The sequence below is a fragment of the Felis catus genome, chromosome A3, assembly GCF_018350175.1.
Source record: "Felis catus isolate Fca126 chromosome A3, F.catus_Fca126_mat1.0, whole genome shotgun sequence".
Taxonomy (NCBI): domain Eukaryota; kingdom Metazoa; phylum Chordata; class Mammalia; order Carnivora; family Felidae; genus Felis; species Felis catus.
In genome coordinates, this window is record NC_058370.1 from 82,135,097 (window position 1) to 82,148,701 (window position 13,605).

A 13,605-nucleotide genomic window follows, 5' to 3' on the forward strand; every position below is an offset into this window, starting at 1 on the left:
AGCAGCAAAGGAAGTGGAGAAAGTCTCCTGTTTTCATTGCCCACTCCAGAACTTAGTGGCTTAAAACATCAACGGCCATTATTAGATCTGCAGATTGTGTGGAATGACTGGGATCAGCTGATTAGTTCTTGTGCTCTAAGTGCTACCTGCTGGGTCTAAAAATCATGGGAAGGCTGCTCTGCCTGGAATGTCCAAGATGGGTCACGTCCATGGCTGGCTGTTGGCTGAGAGCGCAGTCAGAGCAGGTCACTCCTACACGTAGGTTGGGCTTCCCTCAGCATACTTATCACTCAGGGAAGTTGTACATTTTACACAGGGTCTCTCTTCCAGGAGGAGCACACCAAGCAGCAAAGTCAGAACCTTCAGATCTCTCAGTGCTCAGCCTGAAAAGTTACACAGCCCTACTTCCACCCATGTTGTTGGTCAAATTAAGCCACAGGCTAGCACACACTGAAGACGAGAGAGAAACTCCATCTCAAAACTGCAGCATGGTAAGAATCTGCAGCTGTCTTTAATTCCCTACACTGACCCTCTCAGCCTTTATACTAGGCGGAGGGGTTTGTCTCCCACCGAGACTCACAAGTTGGTGATTTTCCCATGCATAGGAGAGGGGTTCCAATACTGAGCTCTTAAAAAAACAAAACAAAACAAAACAAAACAATTATCCACTGTAAGAAGCAGGGAGAAGGGCATTTCAAGCAGAAGGAAACAGTATTAGAAAGTCACGGAGGGCTTCAGCTACTACTGCCGCTTAAATAGTGCACTACTCTTGATAATATAATTCCCGCTGTTCTCTTGCTAACACTGTATTAGAACTCCTTGCGGAGCAGAGCTGTAATTCTACTGAATTTGTACATATTAGAGGATTTAAACTAATTACAATTGATTTGGAAGTTTCAGTCCTTGGGTTTTTTTTTCCTCCTTTCCACATCTTTAAAACCCTTCACAAGATCACTGTTTGTGCGATTTGCTCCAGAATCAGAAATGTGTATTTGACAATGATTGCCTAGGGAATGCAGTACTTTAGGAAAAATAAAAATCCAGACCTCCTCTTTTTGAGAGCACACATGCACGCAGGAGGGGCAGAGAGGTAGAATCCCAAGTAGGCTGGGAGCTGTCAGCACAGAGCCTGATGCAGGGCTCAAACTCAGGAACCAGAGAGATTATGACCTGAGCTGAAATCAAGAGTTGGACAGTTAATCGACTGAGCCACCCAGGCGCCCTGCCTTGGGTATTTTTTTAATAGTCTCTTCTTTTGCTTCTCATTATGAAATACTCAATAGCAGATAAGTTAAACACACACACACACACACACACACACACACATTCACCACCTAGTTTCAACTTAATGATTTCTAGCATTTTGTCATACTTTATGTGCATGAGTTTTTTTCTGAACCATTTTTTTAAAAAAAAAATTACACATCATTACATTTCGGGCATCCCCAGAAAGTAAGGATGTTCTCCTACATATCCGTAATTCCATCACTATATCTAAAGTTCAAGAACATTTAATGCCAGGACACAGATTTTCTCAAGTATCCCAAAAAGGCTTTTATGAATGGTTTATTCAAATGATTCTATTGAAAACCACAAATTGCATTTGGTTATTTCTCCTATGTCCCTTTTAACCTAGATTATCCCTTTTGAAGAGAAGTTATTTGTAGAATAATCCACATGAGGGATTGGTGCCATTGTTTCTTAGTAGCCCTGTTTAACTCGTTCCTCCAGTATTTCCTGTGAACTGGAAGGTAGTTTTAAAGGTTTAATAAGATTCAGATTAAATATATTTGGCAGGAATACTGTGTACTTCCATCTCCATACTTCTGTGATCTGTGAATTTCACACTGCATCACATCAGGGGGCTCACTGTGTCCAGTGAGCCTTTGTCTTTCGGTTTGGGGAGGGAGGAACAAAGATAATGTACACAGTTTGGGTGAGACAAAATAGTCTAAGGATTAAAAAAGGGCCAAAGGTGTGGAGAGAAGGGATAGCCGGCCCCCTGGGGATGCTGTCTACTTCTTAGCCCTTAGCTTTGGCTGACTCAGGTACCTGAGAAGAGAGAGGCTCATCATGATGGCACTAATGAAGGAAGGCAAACATCCTGCATGGAGTCTGAGAACAAGTCCTCTACCTCACGGAAGAGTAAGGTCCTAGCATAGCCCCTGTTCAAGTGTCTCTCGTCCTGTTCTGGGAGATGTCTGGCCTGATTTCCTCTTCGCAAAAGCACCACAGCAACATTTACTTCATGGGGTCTACAGAGCTGTAAGAATTTAGGGTGCAGGGGCGCCTGGGTGGCTCTGTTGAGTGTCTGACTCTTGATTTAGGCTCAGGCCCCATCAGGCTCTGAGCTGACCGCTGCAAGCCTGTTTGGGATTCTCTTTCCCTCTCCGCCCCTCCCCCATGCGTGCACATATGCATGCATGTACGCTCTCTCTCAAAATAAATGAATAAAACTTATAAGTAGGAAGTTCTCCAGAAAACCAGTGGGGCAGTGTGGCCCCTGGAGTGATTTTAAGTTTGGGGAAACAGTGGCAGACAACTGAAAGACCCTACACGCTCTACAAGGACTGTGTGAAAATCAGAGATAATATACTTAAAATAAAAATATTTCGGGTGCTCGCTTCGGCAGCACATATACTAAAATAAAAATACTTCGGAAAGTTGTACAAATCTAAAATATTAGCATTAGTGCAATACGTCAGGAACTCTCTAGGATGCTGTTCACAATTCATGGTTTTAAACAACTGATTCTGGAAAACCTGTTTTTTAACCATGAAAAAATGAATACAAAACATGTCAGAATTATATGACAAATATCCATGTACCCTCTATTTAGAATGAATGTAAATGGATTGATCAAAACATCTAGCTGTACATCCTAAATATAATTTCTATTTGTCATTTATCTCAAAGCTGGGAAAGAAAAAATGTAAATGGCTTGCCACATTTGCTTCAGATTTTCTTATATATAACACATTGCAATTACTGATAAGTCTACTTTAGTGTTTTCTGACCCATACTAGCCCCTAATAGAATTTTGCATATGTCATGCCAGTCCATATTTTTATACTTTAGGATATACGTTTTTTATAATAAAGTATTGGTTTTAAAAACTCACATTATAAAATTCATATTTTACCCATTCTTAAACTTCATTAACTTGTTTTTATAATCTAACCATATTGATACCTATAGCTCTAATTTAAGTGCTGAAAAGTCATACATATATGAATATATCACTATCCACTAAAAAGTATAACTTAGTCTTAGTGTTTAATGGATTATAAAATGAAATCCTAGGAAAATGTGTAGATGAAAAGAACCTTGGAAATCCATCTGGTACAGGGTGTCTTAAGCTGCAATTCATAGACCCTCTTCCATGAAGGAGCTCTAAGAAATTTGAAATTTGGGATGAGCATTTTCTGCAGAAAGCACCAAAGACTTGTCATATCCTCAAAAAGACACATGTGCTACTTAAGAGTTAAGAACCTGTGGTCTAGTTTCACTCTCTCATTTGACAGATAAGACTGAAGTCCGGAGAGATTAATTTATATAAAATCATGATAATCGACCCTGTTCACAGACCCAGATCTATGTTATTACTTTTCCAGAACATCACATTGCTGGGGTTTTGTGTTTATTTCTTACACAATTGTCAGTTAAGGTCCTTTCAACCACATTGCTGGGGTTTTGTGTTTGTTGATTTCTTATACAATTATACAGTTAAGGTCCTTTCAACTTTTAGTCCACAAAGTATAATTCAATCTTTTTTAATATCTGTTGGTAAGGAGGGTAAAATTGATACATTTCTGTATTAGTGGTGGCATTGTGAATTGGTATAGTCTTTTGGAAAACAATATAAGATGACAAAGTGCCAATAAAATATTGGGCCAAAAGGCTATTCATCAGAGTATTATTTGTAATAGTGGAAAATATCTACTAATAGGATAATGGACAATTCAGTGTGTCCACTCCGTTGAATACTATGTAGATGATTAAAATTTAGTTTCTATAAAATGTGAAACGATAGAAGAAAATGCTTACAACATGATATTAAGTGGAAATGGGGATACAAAATTGATTTACATTATGATTACAACTTTGTAAAAAAAAAAAAAAAAAAAAATCTGCCCAGGAGGAAAAACTAGAAGTAAAGACACATGATGAATGGTCACTTACTTGATGCAAAGTCTTAGGTAATGAATTAATAGTCATAGTATTTTTGTTGACTTTTTAAAAATTATCACTAGATTCAAATGCACTGAATTTTCTTCCAAATACAATGCATTTTGTTTCCTACAGATTCATCAACTTAAAAACATTCAGAATCAGACTGTCCTTTGGTACATTTTCACAGGCTTTGGAATACTGTCTTCAGAATCCTGTGTGAGACTACAAGTTGGTTGATTGCACTCACAAGTCAGCTGACCAAGTAGCTACTCAATTTCCATATTCAAAGTTGGACACTGATTTCTAAATTGTACTTAAGTGAACAGAACTGGCTTCTGCGTTTACCTGACAAAAATCATCACTTTGTAATCATATGTTATGTATGGAGCAGGGAGATATTTTTCCGAAGCAGGGTTTTCTTTTTAACGTTTTGATGTTTAAATTGAAATGAATTTAAACATTTTATCGGTGTAGGGTCTGCTTTAGGATTTTTGTCATATGCTCTTCTTATTCCAATATTCGTTTAGTAGAGCTATCAAACGAAAACGTGTTCATCTAAAATCAATTTCCAATCTCTCTACACACACACACACACACACACACACACACACACACACACACACACACACACACACACACACGTTTTTCTTTCTTGGTCAATAAACATTTATAGTGACCTATACATTTTTTTCAAGCTTGCACGCAAGCTACACCAGCAGGGGGCGAAATACAATAGGAATTTGACAAGCCATATAGATTTTTCTTTAGCGACTGAGCAATAACAAAAAAATCCAGTACCACCACAAAACAATTGGTACTCCAATTTAAAGTGATACAGTCTCCGTATTTTTTACGGCAATTGAGCTGTAAAAAGACAAATGCGGGTCTATTTTAGCGCTTCAAGTTAATTTGTCTAGAATATTGCAGAGGCGGGATAAACCGTGATGAACTGCTTTTGTCCTTATCTTCCCCCCGATTTGTATAATTTCTCCACTCAAGGGGGTGGACACTTCTCTGTGGCTGAGGGAGTGTTTTCCATCCTGTTTGCGTAGCTGCTGAGCTTTACTGTTTTTGGACTATTTTAAATTACTCAAATTACCGGTGCAGGTTTGGCAAAAGTGAGTAGAATGGGAACTCAGCAGGGCTCATGATTTGCAGGGTAGCTTCCCGGGATCATCATCTCGAACGATAACAATAATCCTTGAAGCCACAGTGGTCGGTGTTCTAAGAGAGATTTATGATAGGAAAAGGTTATAAAAATGCAAATAATCAACTGCTCAACACTGATGATAGAAAAAGAATCCATTATGACCCCTGCTAGAGAAATGCATAAATTGATTTTATTTCTTTTGCTTCATTGGATATTCTCCCGCAGCAGGTATGAAAAATTACCACCGTCTCCATTTGTTAGCAAAATTCCCCCTTTTTTTGTTATTGGTCTCAAAGCCGATTTGTCCGTCTTCAGCGGGTGCTTTCCCTGTTTCCATCCTGTTAAGGTTGATTTTTATATACAACAATCTCTTCTTTGTTGTTAACTACCAGCTTCCTCTTGTCAGTTTAAATTAAAAAGAGGAAGGGACTTAGACTGAATGAAAAAGTCGTTTTCCGGGGCGAAAAGGGCAAGCTGATAAGGGCTCTCCGAATAGGCTTTTGGTAGGCAGTTTTATTTAGAGAGCAAGAGACTTAACTCGGTCCTGACTGAACGTTATAGTTAACCGGCTGAGGAGCACCTGTCCCTCGCCGGGAGCGCTGTTTCAGAGGGAGGCGGAACGCAGAAGGACGTCTTTCCCGGCAACACCTCGATGACTCGCAAGGAAGTAAAGGAAAAGGGCAGCTTGCCCTCACCCAAAATGGCGGCCGGCGCTTAGAGTGACCGCGCCTGCGCAGGGGTAAGCGTTCTGTGACACTAATTCCCCTGGAGTGTCCTCCCCCCTTCCCCCTACCTCCCTGCACCCAACAGCGCCCGGCCCCGACCTAGCCACCTGCGCCCGGAAGTGACGTGTCGGCAGCAGCGGTTCCCCGCTGCATGATGGGAGAGTGTGTGGAGTGGGCGGGGGGTCTCGGCGGAGGAGGAGGTGGAGGCGGCGGCGGCGGCGGAAGAGGGCGGAGGGTAATGGGACGGGGGTCCCGCGACAGCGCTGAAACTCCGGGTGGGCGTCCATGGCGCTGCTTCGCTGACGGGGCTGTGAGCAGTCTGCCTTCCGCTCTCACCAGCTCCGTGTCGGACTAGCCGGTCCTTCCCCGGGGAGCCAGTTCCTCCCCGGGCCCCTGAGCCATGCCCATCGCGGCCGCCCCGAACGAGCCAGGTAAGCGCCACCGCTTCGCTTCTCCAGCCGTGCGGGGGGAACAGGGTGCGGGGACCTGGCCCAGCCCACCGGCCGGACCCTTGCCCGGGCCGGGAGCACCTGTCTGCCGCGGGGCCGGGAACTGCGGGTACGGGGACGGTGCCGGCTCTGCGGGCCTGCGGGCTCCGGACTTGGGCTTTGCCCTCTTCCGCGGCGGGTGCGGGGACGCCGGCGGCGGCGCCCAATGCTCAAGGATCCCTCCCCGCCAACCCGGGCACCGGCCGGGGGAAGTGTGAGCTGTTCCCACCTCTCCGGCCGCTGCCGGGTCGCTCTGCGCCTCCGCTTCCACCTGCCCACAGCTCCGGCCGGCCGCTCCCTCTCTGGAGCTGTCGAGAAGTTTGGGGCTTTGCTGGGGCTTCCTCTTTTTCCCTCCCCCTTCCTCGTGACAGGTGTAAACACTGCCTGCTTCTCCCAGGCCCGAGGCCGGCTGCGACCGGAGTGTGGCTGCTTCCGAAGGTCTCTGAAGCAAGCGGATTTTGAATCCTCCAACTGGCAGAGGAAAGCCCCAAAGCCCATGAATCCTTTCCTGAAAGGATCTTTTTTGCTCCTTTCTTGCACTGCTCACATAATCTGCGTTTCCTCCCCAGATCGCGTTCGCAAAGTTAGACCATTATTCTTTAAACTCCCGATTTGGCAGGTGCAGTGTCTTGGGCAGAGGACAAGACTATAGGGTGAACGGTAGTAGGGTCTTTTCTCCATTAGGAAGTTACTGAGAATGGCTAGATTTTTCTTACTGGTTAATGTGAGTTATAGCTTTGTTTCTCACTGAAGCTTCTGGGGTTGAGGAAAGGACTCATACTTGTAAGTATTTTAGTGGGGGTATGAGAAAGGGGGACAAATAAAAGCACTGGTTCCGTTTCAAAGTTCTCACTAGGAGAAAAATAAAACTTTTGAACTTTAGTCTTTCCTCTTCACTAGCTTCCACGGAGTATTTCTCCCACTCCAAATTGGGTTTTTGATTTCGGGTTTTTTTTTTTTCCTTTGGGGATAGGAGGGGGAGACGTTTCATCCTTAATGTTTACATTTAATTGTTACTCTCAGTGAACCTTTTAAACATTGAAATATATGCCAAACTAGGGGAAACAAATATGTCAACACTGTTCCGTTGATATAATTTGCACAGTTTATCTACATTTTATATGCTTTGCCAGCTTAATTGTTGACTTTTGTAGTAGTCATTTTTAACTTCGCAGAAGTATGTGTTTATGCAGAGTATTTGTGGTCTTGTAAATTTTGTGCATGAAGATGTTGCACATGGATTAAAAGATCTTGTATAAAACCTTTAGCCCAGTAAATGATACCTAGTAAATGCTCATTAGATCGAATTCCACTATATACTAATTAGATATATCTACACTTGATCAATTAATATATTTCACAACCTTTAGAAAGCTCTTGTAAGAAATTAACTAGAATTCACATAAGATGTGGGGCATTTGTTTTTCTGTTTTCTAATTTTGACCTAGAGATTATTATAAAAATAACCCTATATCAAATGTGTCCATAATTGGATACAGTGTCCTTAATTGCATCGATAAATTTTGCAGAATCCAGCTGTCCTTATGAAAATTTTGTCATCTAGATAAATCCTATCATAAAGTATCATTTAAATTTTTAACTTATTTTACTTACAATTAAAAGTTCAGAAAGCAAGTGAAATTTGAGTACCAAATGTTTTATTTTTGTGTGAAATCTAAAGTGCTTCCATTAAGAGTCTAAAGTCTTGGAATAGCATCTCATTGAGGAATTACCCCTTCTCTCCTGACCCTGTCCCCCAAAACTCCTAAAAGGAGGCCATTAAGTAGGTATTTTTAAACCGTCATAAATTACTTAAATGTTTATACTGTTAATGTTATCTACAATTTGTAAGTTAAAAAATAAGGACTTTTTTTCTTAGTGGTTAGGCTAGTGAACCTTTCCAGCCTGAGCTTCATAAGTATTTATAGTTTTTACACAATTCGTAAAAAATATCTGGCATTACATGGGTGATTATATATATAAAATCAATTTGATAGTCTTTTCACAGAGTGTATCTATAATACAATCACAGGTCATTTTGCAACTTTATATAACTGCTAACTCTGATATACACTATTTGCTATGAGTGAGATACTTGTCTTAGTGATTTATATAGAATATATTAACTCATTTGATCCTCCTAACAACCCTACAAACTCAGGTGGTATTATCTCCATTTTTCAGAGAAGAAACAGGCACAAATGTTAAGCAGCTTACCTAAGGTCAGACAGCTGGTAACCGAGCCAGGATATGATAGTTTTGCTTATCATACTCCTATAGTCTTAATATAGTTTTTAAAATATGTAAAAGTATACAAATTTTTTGGGAATCATGAGATATATAACAAAAGTATAAAAACATCGGAATGATAAATACCAAATGAGAATTAAAGTTACCTCTGAAGAACTGAAGAGGGATAAAGGATCTAGGAAGGGCCTGTGGTTTTTCAACCGTAGCTTTACTGTCTTTAAAACAAATCTGAAGCAGATTTGGTAAAAGATTTAACACGGCTAGGTAGTGGGTACTTGATCATTCATTATATTTTTTTCTAAACTTTGTATGCTTGAAATCATAAGGTCAGGTTTTTCATTTTAAAAGTATCACTCTTTCAGCATTGTATATTTAAAACGAAGGTAGGGAATTAGGTTGAATGTTAGTTTGTTTTGACTTCCTTTTAAAATATAAGGAAGTTCTAACTTGAAAATATTTAAGTCAAGAAATTGTTCCCCTCCCGAGTTTCTTCTGCAGTAACCTCCCTTGCCTGGGCTCTCCTCTTTTGCTGCCAACCAGCTGCACAGCCCTGTATCACACTCCTAGTTTTATTGCTGACCTTACCCTGGGGTGGGAGCTCATAGGTCTGGATTAGACCCCTTCCCTAGGAAAAGGAAAAAGTCAGAAACTATACACTGGGGAGGAAGCAGAGGTGGGGAGCCATTGCTCATTAGTTCGGGAGAAATGAAAAAAGGAACATAGGTTTATAGTCTTTCTTCTTCAACCACCACCATCCTTATTTCAAATAATACTTCAATAAACCTTGCAGAGATAAATTGCTAATAAATTAAAGCTCAGCTGTATGCTCAAAACTTATAAGCACTGTTTTGGTGAATAGTTCCCAGGGGAAAATAAACTGGTAAACTAGAATACAGTGTAGGTTCCATTTATGTAAATACTTAAAATATGCCATAAACCATTTCAACTAAATACCTAACACCATGATATTCTCTTCATTTCATTCTTATGGCAACATGTGAAGCCCTGTTCTAGGTGCTAAGGATACTAAAATCAACTAAGAAAAACAACCCTCATTGAACTTCATTTGTGTGTGTGTGTATACACGTTTGTGTAGATGTAGGGGGATAAAAAAAAAAATGGCAGATAAGTATCCTAGAGAAAAATGTCCATTTGGAGGGATACGGGAGTTCAGACTTTTTGACTTAGAGCTAGGAGGGAGAGGTTGTTGGAGTTTGCTGTTTTATATAGGGTAGTGTCAGAGAAAGCTTAAGACCTGAAGGAGGTGAGGAGAATAAGGGGAAGAGTGGTAGAAACAGAAGTATGCCTGGAATATTCAACGAATTGCAAGGGGAATAGTAGTAAATGTGATCAGAGAGTTAGAGGGTGAGAGAGCAGTGTTGCAGGGCTTTGTAGAAATTCTAATGACTTTGGCTTTTTACTGTGTGAGATGGGAAGCCACTGCAGGGCTTATGAGTAGAGATGTGACATAATCTATGTTTTAAAAGGATCTGGCTGGGGTTGGGGGGGAGGATCTGGCTGGCTGCTCTACAGAAAATAGACTATAGGAGTTCAGGAGTGGAAGCAGGAAGATTCCATTAGGAGGTGGTTACAGTGATACAGTCAGTCTCTGGAATTGGAACCTATAGTAATTTCACCATTGCTAAATTCAAAAATACTTCTAGAGATACTCCCTTCTGAAAATTCAAGGCCCTCCACAGCCTACTTTTCCAGCATACTGCCTACTTCCTTCATATATCCTACATTCTAACCAAACTCTATTATGTGACTTCCTGTTCTTTGATACTTGCCCCATACTTTATTTTTAGTGCCCACTGTTACTTGGATCGGATCAGTTAAAACCCTTTCATTTCAAATTCTGTCTCCATGAAGCTTTTTCTTGTTTTCACCATTCTTTCTTCCTCTTCCCAATCAGGTAAGGTCTTTTCTTAGATTCCTCATAACTACATTTTACTTTGCTGTTTATATTCTGGCTTGCATTTTCTTATGTTCCCCCTAATTAACTGTAATTTTCTTTACGATTGCGACTCCTTTTACTCACTTCTACCCCTTATAGAATCTAGCACAGTTTTGTATGTCATAAATGCTCAGTAAGTAGTGGGTATGTATCTATTTAATTTTTTAAAGTAGTCGTTTGTTACAGGGGCATTGTAGAAAATTGGCAAGCAAAAAAAAAAACCACTCCTACTACTCAGAAATCCCCACTGTTAACAATTTAATGCATATCTTTCCACCTATTTTTTACATATATAAACATGCACTTTATACCAAAACAGTCTTATTGCACAGACTACTTTGTAGGTTGTTTTGCATTAATTAAACTTCCCTTACCGTTTCAGAAAATTTTCATCTAAGCTACTATATGAGGCTATATTCAAATACTTCTCCAGGTGGCTCAATGTACCTTTACAGCTGATTTGCCCAAATCAGCATCCACTCCATATTATATTTTTCTGGTTATTAAAGTTATGAAAGGAAAATGTTTATTATAGAATATTGTAGAATATTTGGAAACTGTAGAAAAGTGTAAAGAAAACTGGTATGCCCCTCGATGGCAGGGACCCATCTGTTATTAATGCCTGGCACAGAGCAGCACTCAGTAAACATGTTAAAAGGAATAATATGTATTAAAATATTAGTCATCACACGACAGAGATAACTAAACATTTTGGATTACATTCATTTTTTTTCCCCCGTGAGTTCGAGTGTCCTACACACATGTATGTATGAATTGTATCTTGGTGAACAGGTTTGTAATCTTGGACTTTGTTTTGGGTTATTTCCATAGGATTGAGTCCTAGAAGTGTAGTTACTAAATCAAAGGGAAACCAATTGCTTTTCAAGAGGTTATAATAAAATCAGTCCTTCAAGCAGTGGCTGAGAGTACCTGTCTTCCTTTAATCTCCTCAAATGATCAGTAAATACGCAGTTTTTAAAGTGTTTACCTAGATTTTTATTTTGGATTTAGGCTTTTCAGCAGTATGGAATATTTGCATAATTTAAACATTTTTTGAAGGGTTTAAATGGGAGATGTGTCCTTGTTATGAGATTAAAATTGCTTAATAATGTGCTCTTCTTAAAATAACTGATTCTGTTAGCTATTTAAGTGAAAGAAATACAATATTTTGGAACTATGTTCAGTATAGTAACCACTGGCCACATGTGGCACTTTTAATAAAACTAGTCCAACGTAGATGTACTCTAAGTGTAAAAAAAAAAAATCTCAAAACTAATGTTAAGATACATAGTTTAGACTGATTACATGTTAAAATAATATTTTGGGCGCTTTGGGTTAAGCAAAGTATATTATAATTAATTTCATATGCTTTTTTTAATAGGCTACTGGAAAAATAATTATGTGGCTCATACTATATTTTAGTTGGACAGTGCTGCTCAGGAGCATGACACTGACTTATTTTTATCTATGGAAAAGAACTATAAGATTAACTTCACTATTCTGGAAAGCAGCAAATGGGTTTTTAAAAATCATACATTTCAGGTTGTCAGTGTGTTTTTCATGGGGTACTGTTTGCACAGTCATCTTTAAAATTGTAAGTGTTTTATTACAAACTATACTGCAGTTCTTATGCTCTGAAAGATCTACATGTAGGAGGACTTGGGGAAAGGTGTTAGATGAGGGATCAATGCCTCAGATAAATTTTCTAAGAATTGAAGGATGTGTGGGAATGTTTTAGGCGATGGTACCACAGGTGCAAAGGCCCTGTGGCATAAAAGAATGTTATCTGCCTTTCGAAAACTGAAAGAAGGCCTGGTGTGGAGCATTAGAAACGATAGGGGAAGGGAGGAGAAGGTGGTGACTGGAAAGATGGGAATGGCTTATATAGACTTTATTAAAGATTTTTTTTTTTTAATCTCTATCACAGGGTGCTTGGGTGGCTCAGAAGGTTAAACAACTAACTCTTGATTTTGCCCAGGTCATGATACAGTTTATGAGTTCGAGCCTTGTTTCAGACTCCATGCTGGGGGTGCAGAGCCTGCTTGGGATTCTCTCCCCCACCCTCCCCCTACTCAGGCTCTCATGTGCATGCTTGTGCTCTTTCCCAAAATAAATATACTTTTTAAAGTTTATTTATTTGAGAGACCTAAGCAGTCTCCAAGCTGCCAGCGCAGCCCAGTGTGGGGCTTGAACCCATGAAACTGAGATCATAACCTGAGCTGAAACCGAGAGTCTGATACTTAACCTACTGAGCCACCCAGGCACTCCAAAATAAATAATATATACTTTTAAAACATCTTTATCACAAGTAGGTGATCCATGTGATCAGATTGACTTTTAAAGAGATTTCTTGGGTTGGGCATGATTGAATACCGGTCAGGGAAAGACCATTTAAATGATGATGGCAGCTTTTAGACCAGAACCAGAAGGGTGTCTGGGGAGCTGAAAGGAGGTACAGATAGATATTCTAGAATTGAGGGATTTATGAGATAAAGGTCCTTCTTTAGAAGGTAGAGGAGGGTGAGGAGCTTTGTCAAGGGTGGCTCTTACGTTTCCTACTCAGGGGACGGCCCCTCCACCCACTTAGTTACTAAGTTACAGAGCCCTGGAAGAGGACCAGGAATAAAGTAGGAGTCCTAGGATATGGAAATTAAAGCCTTAGGTGGATGAGATTGCTTGAGGAGTTGAATAAGAAAAGAACCCAGATGAAACCTGAAAGGACTTATACTACTAATTTGAATGTTTCATACTTACGAGAAAATTTCAGTTTGTTTTGAGGCCTACTTGTAAAAGTGAAAGTAAGGAGTAAATTGGATTAAATAAGTTGAATATTTGTTTGACATGTGTGTAATCGAGCACATA

The 13,605-nt window shown here is 40.0% G+C and overlaps 1 protein-coding gene across 6 annotated transcripts in view; it reads left to right on the forward strand.

The window, feature by feature from the left end:
• Positions 1-13,605, forward strand: part of AFTPH (aftiphilin) — an 85,511-nt gene that overhangs the window by 13,485 nt on the left and 58,421 nt on the right. For 2 of the 6 annotated variants that reach the window (XM_011280997.4, XR_002154863.2), the window contains exon 1: positions 6,348-6,479. The exons of 1 other annotated variant lie outside the window; for it this stretch is intronic. The gene's annotated coding sequence lies outside the window, so the exon portion shown is untranslated. Of the gene's footprint in view, positions 1-316; positions 492-4,305; positions 6,063-6,347; positions 6,480-13,605 lie in introns of those variants that run through there. 3 more of the 6 variants (XM_045054277.1, XM_019827287.3, XM_011280996.4) reach the window with 3 other exon arrangements.